The sequence below is a fragment of the Callithrix jacchus genome, chromosome 13, assembly GCF_049354715.1.
Source record: "Callithrix jacchus isolate 240 chromosome 13, calJac240_pri, whole genome shotgun sequence".
Classification (NCBI taxonomy): Eukaryota; Metazoa; Chordata; class Mammalia; order Primates; family Cebidae; genus Callithrix; species Callithrix jacchus.
The window spans coordinates 27,458,693-27,476,583 of NC_133514.1; the positions used below are offsets into that span (position 1 = coordinate 27,458,693).

The following is a 17,891-nucleotide window of genomic DNA, read 5'->3' on the forward strand; positions in this document are numbered from 1 at the left end:
TTAAAGTTTTAATTGTGGTAATTATCTCTGAAAATTTATACATTATCTTTTTAGTGATGATTAAACAAATTTGTAATGAACGTAATTTTCTTTTTATCTGTTGAATACACATTTTAATTTTACTTTTACCTCAATCCACAAGAAAGTTTTAAAATGTTGCCATCAGGTATTAGAAGGAGTAAGCTAAAAGGACAAGTTTGTTGTGTTAGGCTTACAGTGGAGGTAATGTGAGAGATGCAGTTATTCGTCATCAAAACATTAGAGTGGGAGAATGAGCAGGAGAGAGACTAATGAAGTGGATATGATAAGATAATGGGAGGCCTGATCAATGATATAAGAGTTCAGAGTATCAGGAAATTATCTATGTGATAACTGAACTTACCAACAATTATGACTGGAATGATTCCTGGGGGTGTGGCAATGAGTGAACCAAAAGAGGAAATCTTCCAGGAATGAGGGCTAGTAAGTGTAGTCACTTGTGTAGTGTCGTGGTGTGAACTTCAAAGGTTAGGGAGGAGGGAAGCAGAAGAGTGAATTATCTGGTACTGAGATACATAGAGGACACCCACACACCTCCATACCCATTGAAAGAGGGAGCAAAACCAGCCACAACAGGAGAAATAATAGAAAGGCAGTCCAAGATTTTTCTGCATCTAGTTCAATACTTCACTTTGTGGATCAGGAAGTTATTCTGAACTTTGTGCAAATTCATAGTCCCTTAATTGTGAAGAATTGTATAGTGCACAATGTGAATATAAATTAATACACATTGGTTCCCTACACTTTCTACAGCCTTAGTAAATTGATCACTCACGTTTAGAATAATGAATCTCACACATTACAAATTCCTCCTACAGAAAAAAAGACTACATTATGTCTTTCACATTCTAAAATGGTAAGTATGCATATTCATTTCACTTTTAAATATGTTTAGTGGAAGGAATGACATTTAAAATACTTTTATCTTGTTAATGTTCTTAATGTAAATCATTTATAGATATCAGATTAATGTTTTTATATATAAACCAAGGGAAGAAACAAAATTTAGAGGAATATGAAACTAAAAACTGGATTACATTTTTAAAACTATTTTAACACTGTTTATTTATTTATTATTTGCTGCTTCACTTATTTTTGACCTAAGAAAACATCTGACCATGTCCCTAATGCTCTGTCTACACCTGGCTCCCAGTATCATTAAGTGAGGCAAGCCTTAGTGCCTAAAGTGCAGGCTACCATTTGATTTGCCCAAATTTACAAACATGCTTTAAGTGAACATATTTAAGCTTCTCAGAGACTTAAGATCAAATGCTAGTATTGTGGGAAAAGATTTTCCCATATAAATTCTTTGCTTGCTTTCAGGCAATGAAAATTTTATAATGTAATATTTTTATTCTGCCTTAACTGCCAGTAAACAAATTCAGGGTTCCACTCTAGAACACCTGATTACAAGAAGAAACAAGGTAAGTGCTTAGGCACATTTATTTCTCATGGTTTAAAATGTCTTCAGTTCTGTTGATAGATTTTAATGCCCAATTTAAGGCTATGTTTAAGGTTGTAACATATTTAATATCTTTCTGGAAGGAGTACTGTTTTAGTAAAAGCATAAATATGTTTTTCCTTCTTGATGTTTGCTCTTCAGATTGCATCATTTAAAAATGTTTCATGCAAAACAGAAAAAGTAAGAAAAATTTTAATTTTTGCATGTAAAAAAGGTTTTAAAAAGTCCTATGATAATTTCTCTACTAGGAAAGGGTTCACTGATTTCTCTTATATCATTAATTTTCACTTTGACAGAAAAATATATTTACATCAATATTTGCTACTGTTTATTAGATTTGGAAATTTCTAGTTGTTTTCATTGTTTTAATATAGATAGCTTGTTATGTAAAGAATAAGCTATTTATCATATTTATATTATATATATATATATGGCATAGCCAGGTTGCATGTGGGATTTTATTTCAGAATACAGTCTGCAAATTTACTAGAAGTTCTCATTAGATACCTTTTTACATAACCAAGGAGCTATATTTCTATATAGAAAGAGACATATTGATACAGATATAAATCATTCTTTCTGATTTGAAGAAAAATTACTTTCTGTTAAGTCAAAAAAGAGAAAAGAATGGATCAGCTTTTAGGCACAGATAAAGATTACTAGTTTTATATATATATCAACTAGTCTTCCTGGGAAATATAATTAAAATCCATAAAATCTACTTTTCTGGAGAGACTAGTACAAATAGTACAAGTAAGTGGTATGCTTTTATCTTATAGCATTATGTTCAGTGACTTATGATTCCACGTAAGATCTGGCAATTTATAAACAAAAATTAAATTTTAAACACCTCTTCCTAATACACATATACACACACACCCCACATACTTATTTTTTAGAAGCATATGATAATATATGTTTCTAAGTACTATCTTGTTCTCTTATTCAAGTTACCTACTATTCTATTTTTAAAGTCAACATACTTTATTTTATATTTACTTCTTCTCAACCCTTATCTCCACATTCTAGCCTTCTTTTATTTATTTTTCATGAATAATGAGTTAATTGGCTATGCAAAACAGTGCCTAATGAGGACATGGCATCTAGTAAATTTACAGGCTGTATGTTCTGAGGCAAAATCCAACAGGCAACCTAAGCTATGCTTTAAGTTACAGAAAGATGTATTTTCATTGAATTTCTAAATTTGCAAAATATAATAGAAAGCCAATAGGATAAAGTAAATTTGAAAAACAGAGAACTGAAGAAATAGTGAAATAATGAAAGCTGAAATCAGAATTTCCCTTAGAGATGACTGGCAATACCTGAAACCTGAAGCTCTGGGGACTAACGGCTGGCTGAACCACAAAAGGGACATTAGACTATCAGAGTTACAAGTACTGTATCCTTAAGCCTCTTGAAAATTTTGTCCTGCCCTCTTGGATTTATATTATTTCCAGATCTCTAGCACTTGGCAGGAGCAAATATGAACCTTTTCTAGAAGAATGCTTCCTTAATCCTTAATCCAGATTCCTTGGACTTCTCACATAATTATGGTCTAAACAAAAATTCAAAGAGGCAATCAGAAAATGGGCTATCTCGAGTGAAATTTAACAGAAACAATTATTCACAAGTTTAGATTTTTCAATTACTTCAGTAATTGAAATTTTCAGATATAGAATATTTAAATTATATATATATATATCTCAATGCTTAAGAAATAAACAATGGAATAAAAATAGCAAAAACTAGTAACAATAAAAACAATATATCTGAGAAGTCTAATTTGAAAAAAAGATAAAATATATTCAGGGCATAGCCCGTGGCAACAGGGCGGAGACCTCAGCAGAAGGGCAGAACCTGCAGCAACAGGGCGAACCTCACACCAGCAGGGCGGAGCCTCAGCAGGCAAATAGTGATTTGACTGCCTCCTAGCTGGGCAGGACAGTGAGGCAGACACTCACAAGGAAAGCCTCAACCCCCCCACCCTCAGACAGAGCATCTGAGAAAAAAAGGGTTTTTCTCAGCCTATCAGCCCTGAATGAACAACAGAGCTCACAGCTCAGCAATTGAGCTCCTACAAAGTACAGACTGTCTCCTCAAGCAGCTCCCTGACCCCTCTATATCCAAAAGACTGACATTTGGCAGGCATCATTCTGGGACAAAGATCATAAATTAATATTTTAATGAATAACTTCAGAGCTGACTAACATAGCTAAGAACTGCTAGCACAAGATATGTACATAAGCCAGCATGCATCACAGAGAGACAGGGAGATGGGAACTATAGAGCACATTACAAAGACATGAAAGGTAGAATGAAGGAAGATATAACACATATCTAATGTGAATTCCATATGGGGATACTGTACAGAATGAAGAAGAGACCCTACTGAGGAGCTCACAGATGAGATGGAAGTTTTCCAAATCTAATAAAAGACATGAATCATCAAATTCTGTAATTACAAAGTATCCCAGGCAGCATTTTACAAAGTTAAATTATACCTACATTTATCATAATTTTTCCTTTGTATGAATTCTTACATAAAATGCATGCAAATCTAATACTATGCATTTATTTTAAAATAATTAAAAACAATATTATTATATAATACTAGAATTGTTTTGACAATGTTATGTGTTTAGTTGCTACAACTTTAGTTTCCAAAAGTCATTAGAGATTCAGTTTCAAGATCATAAGTGGCCAAACTATGGCTTCCTGCTGACTATCTCTTATTAAAAAATAATATTATGGTATAATACAGACATGCCCATTCATTTCTTATTTGTGGCTCCTTTTGACCTAAAACAGCAGAGTTTATGGTTTTGACAGAGACTACATAACTTACAAAGCATAATATAATTTCTGTCTGATTTACTATCTGTCTCTTGAAAATAAAAGTTGGCCAGTGCCTGCTCTAGGTACCATTTTGATTAACTATCCCTGAGAGAAAAACATGGAGTTAGATATCACCACATTTGTGTATGTCAACCTTTTTTTCCTTTTTGATGGAATGTCTCTCTGTCACCCAGGCTGGAGTGCAATGCTGTGATCTCCATTCACCATAACCTCCGCCTCCCAGCTTCATGTGATTCTCCTGCCTGAGCCTTCTGAGTAGCTAGGATTATAGGAGCACACCACCATGCCCGGCTAATAATTGTATTTTTAGTAAAGATGGGACTTTGCCATGTTGGCCAGGCTGGTCTTGAACTCCTAACCTCAGACGATCCACTCGACTCAGCCTCCCAAACTGCTGGGATCACAGACTTGAGCCACCATGCTTGGCCTGAGAATGTCATTTAACATATACATTTCTAGCTTAATAATTATCTGATGATACATCAGAGTTATAAGAAAAGTCAACATGATTAAAGGATGGGGAGTATGTAACCAACTTAAGACAAGGAAGAAAACTTGTCAGGGCACTACAGGGAAGGAGCTTTGGGTGCAAAGTAGTGCTGAGACATGTAACTCCCTATAGAAGAGAGCAAGAGCTGTTCTATCAGGACAGGCCAATTCTAATAACACATGACTCTGGCATCCACAGGGTTAACTCAGATACAAAAATTATTATCTCTCACCCCATAATCCCATGTTATTGTAGGACTGGTGGCTCTGATCCATGCAGATATAAGCAGACCCATCTTCTTTCCATGTGTAGTTCCATATCACTCTAGGGCCTCAGATAAGCGTACAGATTACCTTTATCACTTCTGCCCACATTCCACTGATTATAACATGGTTGTATGATTATGCCTGCCTACAAAAAAAGATTAGATAATGTTGCTTAAGTGCAGTATTGCCATAAAGAAGAGAAGTGGACATATTTTGTGAGCAGTGTTTTCCATGGAAGTTGGGATGTGGAAGGCAAACATTCTGATGTATAGATTTGCAGGTTTGACATGGACTTCTTATACCGTGGGAAATAGTTCAAAAATTTTTTTTTGCAACATTGCAATTTTCTACTTGATTCATGATTTGGAGCCACACTCTGGATATAAAGATTCTGACTGGAAGCTTTTTGGAAGTCCATCTCTAGTCCTGTATTCAGCTGGACTGTTAGAGTTATTCTACTCAAGGAGTGATCTACAGACCAGCTTTATAGGCACAACCTGGAAGCTCACTTGAAATGCAGAATCTGAGGCTTCAACACAGGTCTCCATTTAGACAGATCTTCAGAAAATTTGTGTACACATTATTGATTTGTAAGCATTGGGTTGGAGTCATCTTCTCAGTTGTATCTTGTGCTATTTGGTCTGAAATAATCTGAATGTTTGCCCACCACATATGTTATAGTTACTCCTTTGATATAGCTAGACATATTTATATTTATCCTGGCTCGAAATATTGCCATCAGTAGATTTTTCTGTAATGAGGCTAAGGGGCTTGGCTTATCTTACATTAGCGTAGAAAATATGTCATAAGTTTGAAATCGCTCCAGTCCTTTGAAACAGTAACCTCAGGAACATTCTCTCCCACCCTCCATTTATTTCCTTGTGGAAGAAAAGGATAAGAATTGCTACAGATCTTTAAAGTAATGACTGTAAAAGTTGAAAGAGAGATTATCTCTAATTATTTTCCTGCAGTATAGCCTTATCATGTATAGCTAAGTTATAATCACAATTAACAAAGTGCTTCAAAGCATACAAAATCATAGATAATGTCTCATGCAAACACAACAATTGTTACTTGCAGAGTCTCCTTGTTGCTTAGCATTTATACATGTTTTTACTATGTTCCTTTAGTAAATAATATGGATGCGATATTAGTCTGGGTTTTCTAGGAAAACAAAACCAATAAATAAATAGATTTATTATAAAGAATTGACTTAAATGGTTAGGGAGGATGAGAAACCTCAGGATCTGTAGTTATACAGTTGGAAGCCCAGGAAAGCTGATGGTATCATGCTAATCCAAACATGAAGACCTGAAAATCGAAAGTGCCGATGGTGTAAGTTCCAGTCCTAGTCTGAATCCAAAAGCAGAAGACTCATGTGCCAGCTTGAAGACAGTCAGGCAGAGAGAGTGAATTCTCTCTTACTCTGCCCCTTTGTTCTATTTAGGTCCAGCTACTTTGGGGAAGAAAATGTGCTTGAATGGGACTATTGATTCAAATGTTAATCTCATTGAGAAACACCATCACAGATACACTCAATGTTTAAGTATTTGGACACCCCTGTTCAGTCTAATTGACACAAAACTAACCATATTTACTATAACCTTGCACTTATTTGAGTTTATAACCCATTGTTTATATCTTGTAATTCCATTATCATGTGTAATTATAGAAACATATTTGTCGTAATTATAGAAACATATTTTTCATAATTATTATATTTCTGGTTTTTCTCATCTATGTCTACAGAAATTAAGTTACAGCATAAATGCACACACAGTCAACTAAATATGTCCTAATGCTTTCAGATATTTGAAGCCCCTTATGATCCAAACAGATTTTAGAAGGAAAAAAAGAGAGTTTTTTTCAACTAGTACAAATGTAATTATCATAAGTGAAAATATTTTGTGGAAAATAATCCCAAAGACACTTTTTCTCTTAAGTTTTCTGTTTCTTTGTCCTACTTCAAGTTAGAGATTTATTGGAAAATATATCCAACTTATCTGAGACGGGTGAATTTCTTTTTTAAATATGTTGTCATTTTAAAATTTTAGAATGCAAAGGCCTCTTTTTCTTTGTACAGTACCAATTCCCACCAAGATAAAAGAAAACCAATTTAATAGAGGCTTAGTTCCCTGCTTACTTTCTAGTTTTCCTCATTTGTGATACTGATACACAAATACACATCTGGGATATTCTCTGTCACACACACACACACACACACACACACACTATCATCATTACCATTGTCATTAATAGTTACTGAATTAACACCATGGTAGCCAGTAGTTTCAAAAGTTTCACAAGCCTTTTACACAACTCATTCCTTGTTTTTTTCTAAGCCATAAGAGTGCAGTACTACAGAAATGAACTAGCATTTTATTAAAAGAGAAGTGGGAAAAATGTTTGTACAGTGCTTGGTTTGAAAAATCTAACAACTCACCACTGGGTAGTTCCATTCTAGAAAACTTAATTATTTCCTTGATCCATTTAAATAAATGGTTTAAAATAATTAATTCCTTTAAAATTTGACTTTTTCGGGCATAGAAATTGGCTAAACCATTCATCCAGTTGCAGAAAACCACTTATTTGCCTTAGCCATTTGCTTTAAGTATGCAGATTGTCCACTGCTCTACATAGATTGTCGCATGTGCTCTATGTTTCTTTCTGTTCACCAAAATAAGACACAATATTTACATTCTACTTTGTTGACACACAGTCTCTCTGACATCATTAATTGGGTTGCACCTCAGCCATGCTCTTATAGTGAACATACTGGCTTGACAGACAGTGGCAACACTCAGAGTGGTTGGAATTCTGGGGCTGGTGTGAGGGCAAGGTTACCCTCAAGAACAACTGAAGAGGTAGATGGGGAGGAAAAGTGGCAGCCCAACCTAGAAGTGCTAAGAGGAAGATATCTCCCAGTTGCTGCAAATGTTGCTTGAGAGGAAGAGAAGAGGCATCTTTGGGAATTTTCTGCTATCTGACTAAAGCAACAGCAGTGTCTCATTTCTCTGGATCTTTGTTACTTTAGGTAGAAATAGCACTATTCCCTTTTAGGATGATGAGCCTAGAAGCATTCATTTCTTACGCCCACCCATGGCTGAAGGTTGAGTTGGAGCATTTTGACTGATACAGGAAGTGACAGATTACCCCAGAGTTCCTGTAAATGGACTGTCATGTGTAAAACTGCTTCCTGCAGCATCATTCTGGATGCAGACCCATCAATATCATCAGTATTAACAGTTGGGAGAAAGAGAGAGCTTCAGGAAAGAGACTACTCTGATTGCTCTATAGCTTTAAAGAGGCAGACAGGAGCCAGAATGACAATGAAAACTCAGAGCATTCTCAGAAGAGAATCCTAGTAGTGGCCTCCATGACTAGATAATTTATAAAAGAGAGTAATCCAAAGTAGGGAATTTCCAACAATAGTATTAGAGTAGAAATGCATGAAAATTGATCAATAAATAGATAATATCTCTCTTCTACATTACTTCACATTCAAGTTAAAATTCAATATACTTTCAAAAATGTGAACACAATTTGAGGAAGTCAGCTTAACAGATCTAGATATGTTTATTTTCATAATAAGCACTTCTTCCTTTAAAATAAAAATTTCAATAATTATTTGCATCTGAAGGAAATGACTTTCAAGTATAAAAAGAATTTTTACTTTTTATTTCAAAGAATAAGCACTTGTTTTGCAGCTTAAGTGGGTCAAATATTAAGGAAAGAAATGAGGTATCTTCCTGGGCACAGGGATGATGTATAACCGTCAAATAATAATTTGATATGACTTGTTTCACTGAAGTGAATGTTTATTATCCTTGCTCTGGGGAAGAAGAAGAAGAATGAGGATGAGGAATAAGGAAGAGAAGGAGGAAGAAGAAAAAAAGAAAGAAGAGGAACAGTAGCTTCCTAAAATTGTGTGATCTGAACACAAATCCAGATGAACACATGTAGCCTGGGCACATTATATCAAAATGTGCTCAATTCAGTTCATTCACTCAACATGCATTATTGAACATCAACTGTATGTCAAGCATGACACAAACTATATTTTTAAAAGACTGTATGAAAAAAGAAATTGACAGCATACTATGTTTTCAGGACAGTTCAGTTAAATGGAGGTTACAAATCACATGAATGATTAAAACATAATAAGACAAAAAGCCTGCAACCAGTACTGGAATAGACATCAACACTGACTGAGGACCTGAAGATTGGGATTTGAATTTCAACACTGGAGGATTAGGAAGTCTTTACGGAGGACAGGACTTCGACCTGGACTTGAAAAATGTATGTAACTGTTCTGGATAAAGAGACATGGATAAGAATTTCTGGCCTGAGAAACCGAAGGTGAAAATAAATAGAGGTAGTATATAGTTGAGAAAAATGGGAAATTTGGCTTACTCTTACATGATGGGAATGAAGTGAAGTAGACATAGAAAAGTAGAATTGGGTCACATTGTGAAGAACCTTACATGTTGTGAACATGAATTTGTTTCACGCTGAGAGTGAGGAATCAATGTTTTGTTTTCATTCAAGTATACCAATAGGTTTTTAAAGTGTTTTTAAATAACACTGGGTGTGAAAAATCAATGTGAGGAGAAAGTGGTTATTGAAATGTGAGTTTTTAATCTACTATACAAGTAGACATGGGAAAAGCAAACAGGAAAAATGTATTAATATTAACAAATTAAGAAATATTTCAGACACAGCTGATTGAATAGGAAGGTTAGAGGATCTGAGGATAATGTAAGTTTGTTGGCAAATTCTACATTTCCACCATTGAAGAAAATAAAATTTATCTTTTAAACTATATAAACTCAAATAACAACATACCAAATTCACATCACCTACACTGAACAAAATAGGTCACTAATGATGTTCCTTCAGAATAGCAAGTAGGGAGATTTGCGTAGGCAATACTTTCTAAACTGTGTAGGCAGATGACAATTTATAGCATACACTCCTCATTTAGAATCTGAGAAAACAAAATGAAACAAAATGAACAAGACTATGCTACCAAAACCTGGATGATAGCAGCAAAGTAGAGGTTGTATCTTACTCTTTTTGTGTTTGTGTAAGTGTGTATACGATGGTCCTTTTAGAGATCAAAATGCTTAAAGAAATTTTAAAGTGTATTTTGTTCAATTCAATTTCTTACTTTTTATATTGGTTTGACAGTTGAGAAATCCTAAAATTGAATGAGCCCCCCAAAAAACAGTACTTCCTAGTGGTTGACAGGGCATATTTGAAACAAAATTGGGGAGTTCCAACATTGTCTGTTACCTTTTTTAGCTGTGTCATTTCAAGCAAGTGCCTTAATTTTTCTGTACTATAGTTTGTTTATTTGTGAAACAAGAGTGATGGTATTCAGCATTATTAGTAGTAAAACACTGCAGTTAAAATGTGGAATAAATAATAAAAGCAGACACTGCTGTCAAGAGAGTAGACCCTGTTCTGTGCATTTTGCATATATTGTCTCACTTCATCCTTATAACAAGCCCACAGATTATATCCTGTGACCTCTATTTTGCATATGAAGAAAGTATGGTACAGAAACGTGGAGTGACTTGCCAAGTCAGCCTTTGGCAGTGTCAGGACTTGGTCTCAAACAATCAGGGTCCCTTGTGTGGCTTACAACCGTGTTACTGTCTTGATTCTTCCTGGATGATTTTATTGTAAGTTTCATAAGTAGACGAACTCATATATGTAAGATATTTAGTTTAGAGCAGTGTCTGGCATTGAAAGGGGCCAGTAAATGTTGGTTGTTGCTTATACTACTGCTATTTCACCACGACTTAACATAACAGTTAAGCTGGAGATATGAATATTTGAAGCTAAATTCTTAACTAAAATACCCATATCTTCTCATCAGTATTACTAATGCTTTTTTCAAGAAATTTCTATCACACCAGCCTGCTACTATTAATATTCTCTGTTGATATGATTGGTAATTATCTGGTTCATTGTCTGTCTGGCTACAAGATTGTGAATTCCCAAAAAGAAAGAAGTCTGTCTCCTTTTTCCTTCTCTTTTGCACCCAGTGGATAGCAGAAAGCCGAATATATTACAAGCACTCAGTAAATATTTGTGATAAATAAAGTGAAGGCAGTAGAAAATTTTTTAAAGTTTTTCCATTGGTAATATGCATATCCTATCACAAAAAAATTAAAATGAGAAGAACAGATTTCATCATATTTCTATAACAATTACAAGGGCTGAAGTTGAGGCAGCAATTAATAGCCTACCAACCAAAAAAAGTCCAGGTCCAGACAGGTTCACAGCCAAATTCTACCAGACCTACAAAGAGGAACTGGTACTACTCCTTCTGAAACTATTCCAAACAATCCCAAAAGAGGGACTCCTTCCCAAATCATTTTATGAGACCAACATCATCCTGATAGAAAAACCCAGCAGAGACTCAACAAAAAAAAAGAAAATGTCAAGCCAATATCGCTGATGAACATAGATGCAAAAATCTTCAATAAAATACTGGCAAGCTCATTGCAACAGCACATTAAAAACTTACCCATCATGATCAAGTAGGCTTCATCCTGGTGATGCAAGGCTGGTTCAACATACGCAAGACTGTAAATGTAATCCACCACATAAACAGAACCAAAGACAAAAACCACATCATTATCTCAATAGATGCAGAAAAGGCCTTTGACAAAATTCAACAGCCATTTATGCTAAAAACTCTTAATAAACCAAGTATCGAAGGACTGTATCTCAAAATAATAAAAGCTATTTATGACAAACCCACAGCCAGTATCATACTGAATGGGCAAAATCTGGAAGCATTCCCTTTGAAATCTGGCACTAGACAGGATGCCCTCTCTCACCACTCCTATTCAATGTAGTATTGGAAGTTCTAGCCAAAGCAGTCAGGCAAGTAAAAGAAATAAAGGGTATTCAATTAGGAAAAGAGGAAGTCAAATTGTCTCTATTTGCAGATGACATGATTGCATATTTAGAAGACCCCATTGTGACAGCCCAAAATCTTCTGAAACTGATAAGCAACTTCAGCAAAGTCTCAGGATACAAAATCAATGTGCAGAAATCACAATCATTCCTATACACCAATAACAAACAAACAGAGAACAAATCATGAGTGAACTTCCATTCACAATTGCTACAAAGAGAATTAAAAACTTAGGAATATAACTAGCAAAACATGTAAAGGAACTCTTCAAGGAGAACTACAAACCACTGCTCAATGAAGTAAGAGAGAACACAAACAGATGGAGAAACATTCCATCCTCATGGTTAGGAAGAATCAATATTGTGAAAATGTCCATACTGGCCAAAGTAATTTATAGATTCAATGCTATTTCCATCAAGATACCAATGACCTTCTTCACAGAACTGGAAAAAACCACCTTAAACTTCATATGGAACCAAAAGAGAGCCTGCGGAGCCAAGACAATCCTAAGCAAAAGGAACAAAGCCAGAGGCATCACACTACCTGATTTCAAACTATACTACAAGGATACAGTAATGAAAACAGCATAATACTGGTACCAAAACAGAGATATAGACCAATGGAACAGAACATACACCTTGGCGGCAATGCCACACACCTACAACCATCTGATCTTTGACAAACCTGACAAAAACAAGCAATGAGGAAAGGATTCCCTGTTTAATAAATGGCGTTGAGAAGACTGGCTAGCCAAGGGCAGAAGGCAGAAACTGGACCCCTTCCTGACATCTTACACTAAAATTAACTCCAGATGGATTAAAGACTTAAACATAAGACCTAACACCATAAAAACAGTAGTAGAAAACGTAGGCAAAACCATTGAGAACATAGGCATAGGCAAGGACTTCGTGACTATAACACCAAAAGCATTAGCAACAAAAGCCAAAATAGACAAATGGGACCTAATTAAGCTCCAGAGCTTCTGTACAGCAAAAGAAACAATCATTAGAGTGAACTGGCAACCAATAGAATGGGAAAAAATTTTTGCAATCTATCCAACTGACAAAGCGCTGATATCCAGAATCTACAAAGAACTAAAACAGATTTACAAGAAAAAACTAAACAACCCCATCCAAAAGTGGGTGAAGGATATGAACAGACACTTTTCAAAAGAAGACATATATGAAGCCAACAAACATGTGCAAAATACTCATCATCACTGGCTGTTATAAAAATGCAAATCAAAACCACATTGAGACACCACCTCACATCAGTTAGAATGGCGATCATTAAAAAATCTGGAGACAAATTCTGGAGAGGATGTGGAGAAATAGGAACACTTTTACACTGTTGGTGGGAGTGTAAATTAGTTCAATCATGTGGAAGACAGTGTGGTGCTTCCTCAAGGACCTAGAAATAGAAATTCCATTTGACCCAGCAATTCGATTACTGGGTATATACCCAAAGAATCATAAATCTTTCTATTATAAAGACACATGCATAGGTATGTTAATTGCATCACTGTTAACAATAGCAAAAACAAGGAACCAACCCAAATACCCATTAATGATAGACTGAACAAGGAAAATGTGGCACATATACACCATGGAATACTATGCAGCCATAAAAAAGCGAAGAGTTTGTGTCCTTTGTAGGGACAGGGATGAATCTGGAAATCATCATTCTCAGCAAACTGACAAAAGAACAGAAAATCAAACACCACATGTTCTCACTCATAGGCAGGTGATGAACAATAAGAACACATGGATGCAGGGAAGGGAATATCACACACTGGCCTGTTGGCAGGGGCCAGGGGAATGAAGCAGGAGGGTGGGTGGGGAGGTTGCAGAGGGATAACATGGGCAGAAATGCCAGATAAAGGTGAGGTGGGATGGAGGCAGCAAACCACATTACCGTGTATGTACCTATGCAACAATCCTGCATGATCCTGCATAGACCCCAGAACCTAAAGTACAATAAAAAAATTAGAAGATTGCAGCCACACCCTTGGCATGAAGAATGTGTGTGTAATAGAATTGTAAGTAGAGCCTCTCAGCTCCACCTAATAGTCCCATTGCCTTTCTCACTGCTTTGTCTAAAGAGTGACATAAGGCCACTATGTTCTCTCTAGAGCTACAGCCAAGTTCAGTTCAGGGCTACAGAAAACCATGAGGTCCCTTACTTCTGTTATGGGGGATTTATTAGCTTGGAGAAAAAATATTTGAATCTGAAGATAAAGATTTTCTTCTTCCAGAAAAAGATGTTTATACTAGTATACCATGCTGAATAATGTATTAACTACTTTCTTCCTATTACAGAACTTAAATATGTTATTCCTACTCCATGAGAAAATATCACCAAAATAGATTTCTCTCCTTTTTGTTGTCAGCAAGAATAAAGTATAAGAGAGTACTACTATGTCTATTTAAATATATTAAAAACTTACTAGCTTTCAAAATTTTAGAACATAGGAGTATAATATAGAAGATATAAACAAGACAGTGGAATGGAGTAAAATATTAGTGTCAATTATTTTCTCATTTTCTCATATAGAGACCTTTGGAGAAACAAACATGAGAAAGAATACATAAAATCTAAGATGTATTCAATTCTTTATTAAGGGAAAATTTTTCTTAAATGTCTTTTTTTTTTGTAAGAGGTGGTATGTTGGTGCTGGTTCTCACTAACATATATTTGACATAAGATTTATGAATTGCTTAGGATTGAATCTCCCTTAAATGACCGAAAGATTTTTCATTATTGTACATATTGTATTGCATATGTGTGTTTTAATTAGTACTGAGTAGATAGCATGCAAAAGGTCGTGTTAAACCTGAAATGCATGAGCAATGGGTTTAGTCCTCAAAGATATCATGGTACTGACATAAAATACAGAAACGATTATGTGATTTGTGGATAGAAATGATGCTCTTTCAGCCACCAAATTTTATTTATCAAAAATGGATACTTGGTTTTGGTTCAACTCATTTGATCACCTTATAATAAATGAGTATAGCATAATATTATATTGATGTTCATAGGAACACAGTGCAGAGAATTACTCATTGCCTCTGAGAGCTATATCTTTATGGTTCTACTAAGTAAAAGAATTATTGGTGCTATCACAGTGAAATTTTAATCTACATATAAAAATTTAATTATGAAAATAACTTTTGTAAAATTATATGAAGAAAAGCAAAGAGTGCTAGAGACAGAACTTCAACAAGATCTCTATGGTTAGAGAAAAAGGAGATTGCTATGTTGCAAATAAAGATGCAGACCAACTGAACTTTCAGTTCTTTCCTTTTTTTATTTTTTTGAGACAGAGTTTTGCTCTGTCACCCAGGCTGGCATGCAGTGCTGTAATTTTGGCTTACTGCAGCCTCTGCCTCCCAGCTTCAAGGGATTCTTCTGCCTCAGCCTCCCTAGTAGCTGGCATACAGGTGCCCACCATCACGCCTGGCTAATGTTTTGTATTTTTAGTAGAGATCAGGTTTCGCCATGTTGGCCAGGCTGCTCTCGAACTCCTGGCCTCAGGTAATCCCCTGCTTTGGCCTCTCAGAGGTCTGAGATTATAGCACAAGCCGCCATGTCCAGCCTAAACCTTCAATTCTACCAAGTCTATTTCTCTTTTAAGTAAAATATCCATTGCCTTCTCAACCTGATTTTTTATCTTAACATGTTTAATAAAGCAATAATTCCTATAATACATTTACATACTCTATATATTATATTTACATATGGTTATGCTGTTTTACTCTACTGTTCACAGAAATTTATGTGTAATATGTCCAGTAACTCAGATAAAATCATATAGTGTCACATATTTTAAAACTCTAAACCAAACTCATATATGCTAAACCATACAAATATTGAAATAAAACAAATGTAAATTTGACCTATAGTTTTTTTGCAGTTTTTTGAACTGGAAGATGTTTCATACACTTTTCTTGTTTCTTACATTCAAATATTCAAATGTGGGTAATCCAACACTTTTTTTTAAAGTACTTAGGTTGAATTTTTCCAAGATTGAATAGAATTGTGTGTGTGTGGTGTGTGTGTGTGTGTGTGTGTGTGTGCATGTGTGTGTTCCTGTATGAACCATCATCTTTATGTCATTATCAAGAGAAAGCAGTATTCTCATTGGGTATAAGATAGGTGTTTGCAGACAATCTTTAGTACATGAACTATATTTTAAACAGGATTTGGACATATCACTTGAATAGGATGATTTCAGACATATCACTTGATTAGGATGATATAATTAATTTAAAATATTTTATATCTTTTATGAGATAAATTTCTGCAGCATAATTACATCTATGGGTAAAAAACTAGACTGACTTCTTTTAAAACTGCAGAAATAAAACTTTCGATATAAGGCTGACACAGCTGAGTTGTAATATGAGACAGGCAGAAAATGATGTTAACTTTAGTAGTTTTGTTACAGCTATGTTTAATTTTACAAAGTAAGTGTATATTCAAAATGTAGGAAGTTACTTTTAAAAATCATCTTAGTTTAGTCATACCAGTAAAATCTACCTTTAAAAGAAAATATGTGCATATATCTATGTGTTTATCTTTGCTCAGTGCTTTACATGTAGCCAGAAGAGATACCAAACAGCTTTAGCAAAAAGCCATATATATATATATATATATATATATATATATATATATATATTATCCAAATCATAAATTCCAAATCCTGATATTGTGAGTTTTAATATATCTTATATATGAAAGCACTTGTATATTGACATTGACATAGACGTGGCATACTGCCTAGATGGTGAGGATGGTATTGGAGGAGATATTCATAGTATTTCATTATCCACAATGTAAGCTCAAGGAGGGCAAGTATTGTTCTATATTTTGATCACTGAAATGTCCCCAACTCTAGAACGTTGTATTGTACATAGTGAGTATGCAATGAGTATTTATTGGATAAATGAATGCAGATTTGTAAAGGATCACCCTACATTAAAATTAGAATGTAGGGATTTGGATGTTACTTGTCTAAAGGAGGTATGACAAAAACCTAATAAGTGAGTTGTTAAGGCAGTGCTGTTGTCTTTCAATAAACAATTGTACTGTTAAGTGCTAAATTACTGATAAAAGTCAACAGGTAATCAGAGTTATATGTCCTAAAGGATTTACAAACATCTTATATTGTGTATAATTTCTCGAGAAATCCTTCCATGATTTACAGATTATTTCCGCATGAGATTGAAAAATAAGATACTATAGTATCAATTTTACTTTGCAGATTTTTTTATCTGCTCAGTAAACACTTTATAAATTCTTTCCTTCAGCGGTGTGCTTAGTACTGATGTAACTGCACAGACATGGCTGTCATGGTTCCTGCCCCTGGATCTTTCCTTCTGTGACAAAATTAAGTAAACAAGAAAAACAAAACGAAAAAATCCCAAATAGACACATAAAATTAAATTCTTCTTGATAAGTGCTTTAAACAAACCAAATGGAGAATGAGAATTTGGGGACTGAAAGACTTTGTAGTTATACTGATTAGATGAGCCAGTTTTGAGGTGGCATTTAAGCTGAGATCTGAAAGTTGCAACTTAAACTTATAAAGGGACTTTTGCCATTGGGATAGCTTCTGGAATATCTGCACAGGCGGGACACAGGGAGAGAAAAAGAAAAAGGGTTATTCTACCATTGATGTACAACAATCAGTAGAGTTGGAAATGCTTGCATCTGATAGTTAATACCCACTTATGAAAATGAAAATATGCTGTCAAGAATTGTTATGAGTAATTATTATCTCATTTTTTTACATTGTCTGCCAATGTTTGGGACATTAACTCTCTAAGATAGAGCAAACAA

At 34.8% G+C, this 17,891-nt stretch overlaps 1 protein-coding gene across 1 annotated transcript in view; it reads left to right on the forward strand.

Annotated features, from left to right (window-relative positions):
• SGCZ (sarcoglycan zeta) overlaps positions 1 to 17,891 on the forward strand; it is a 1,232,742-nt gene that overhangs the window by 1,059,209 nt on the left and 155,642 nt on the right. The window lies entirely within an intron of this gene.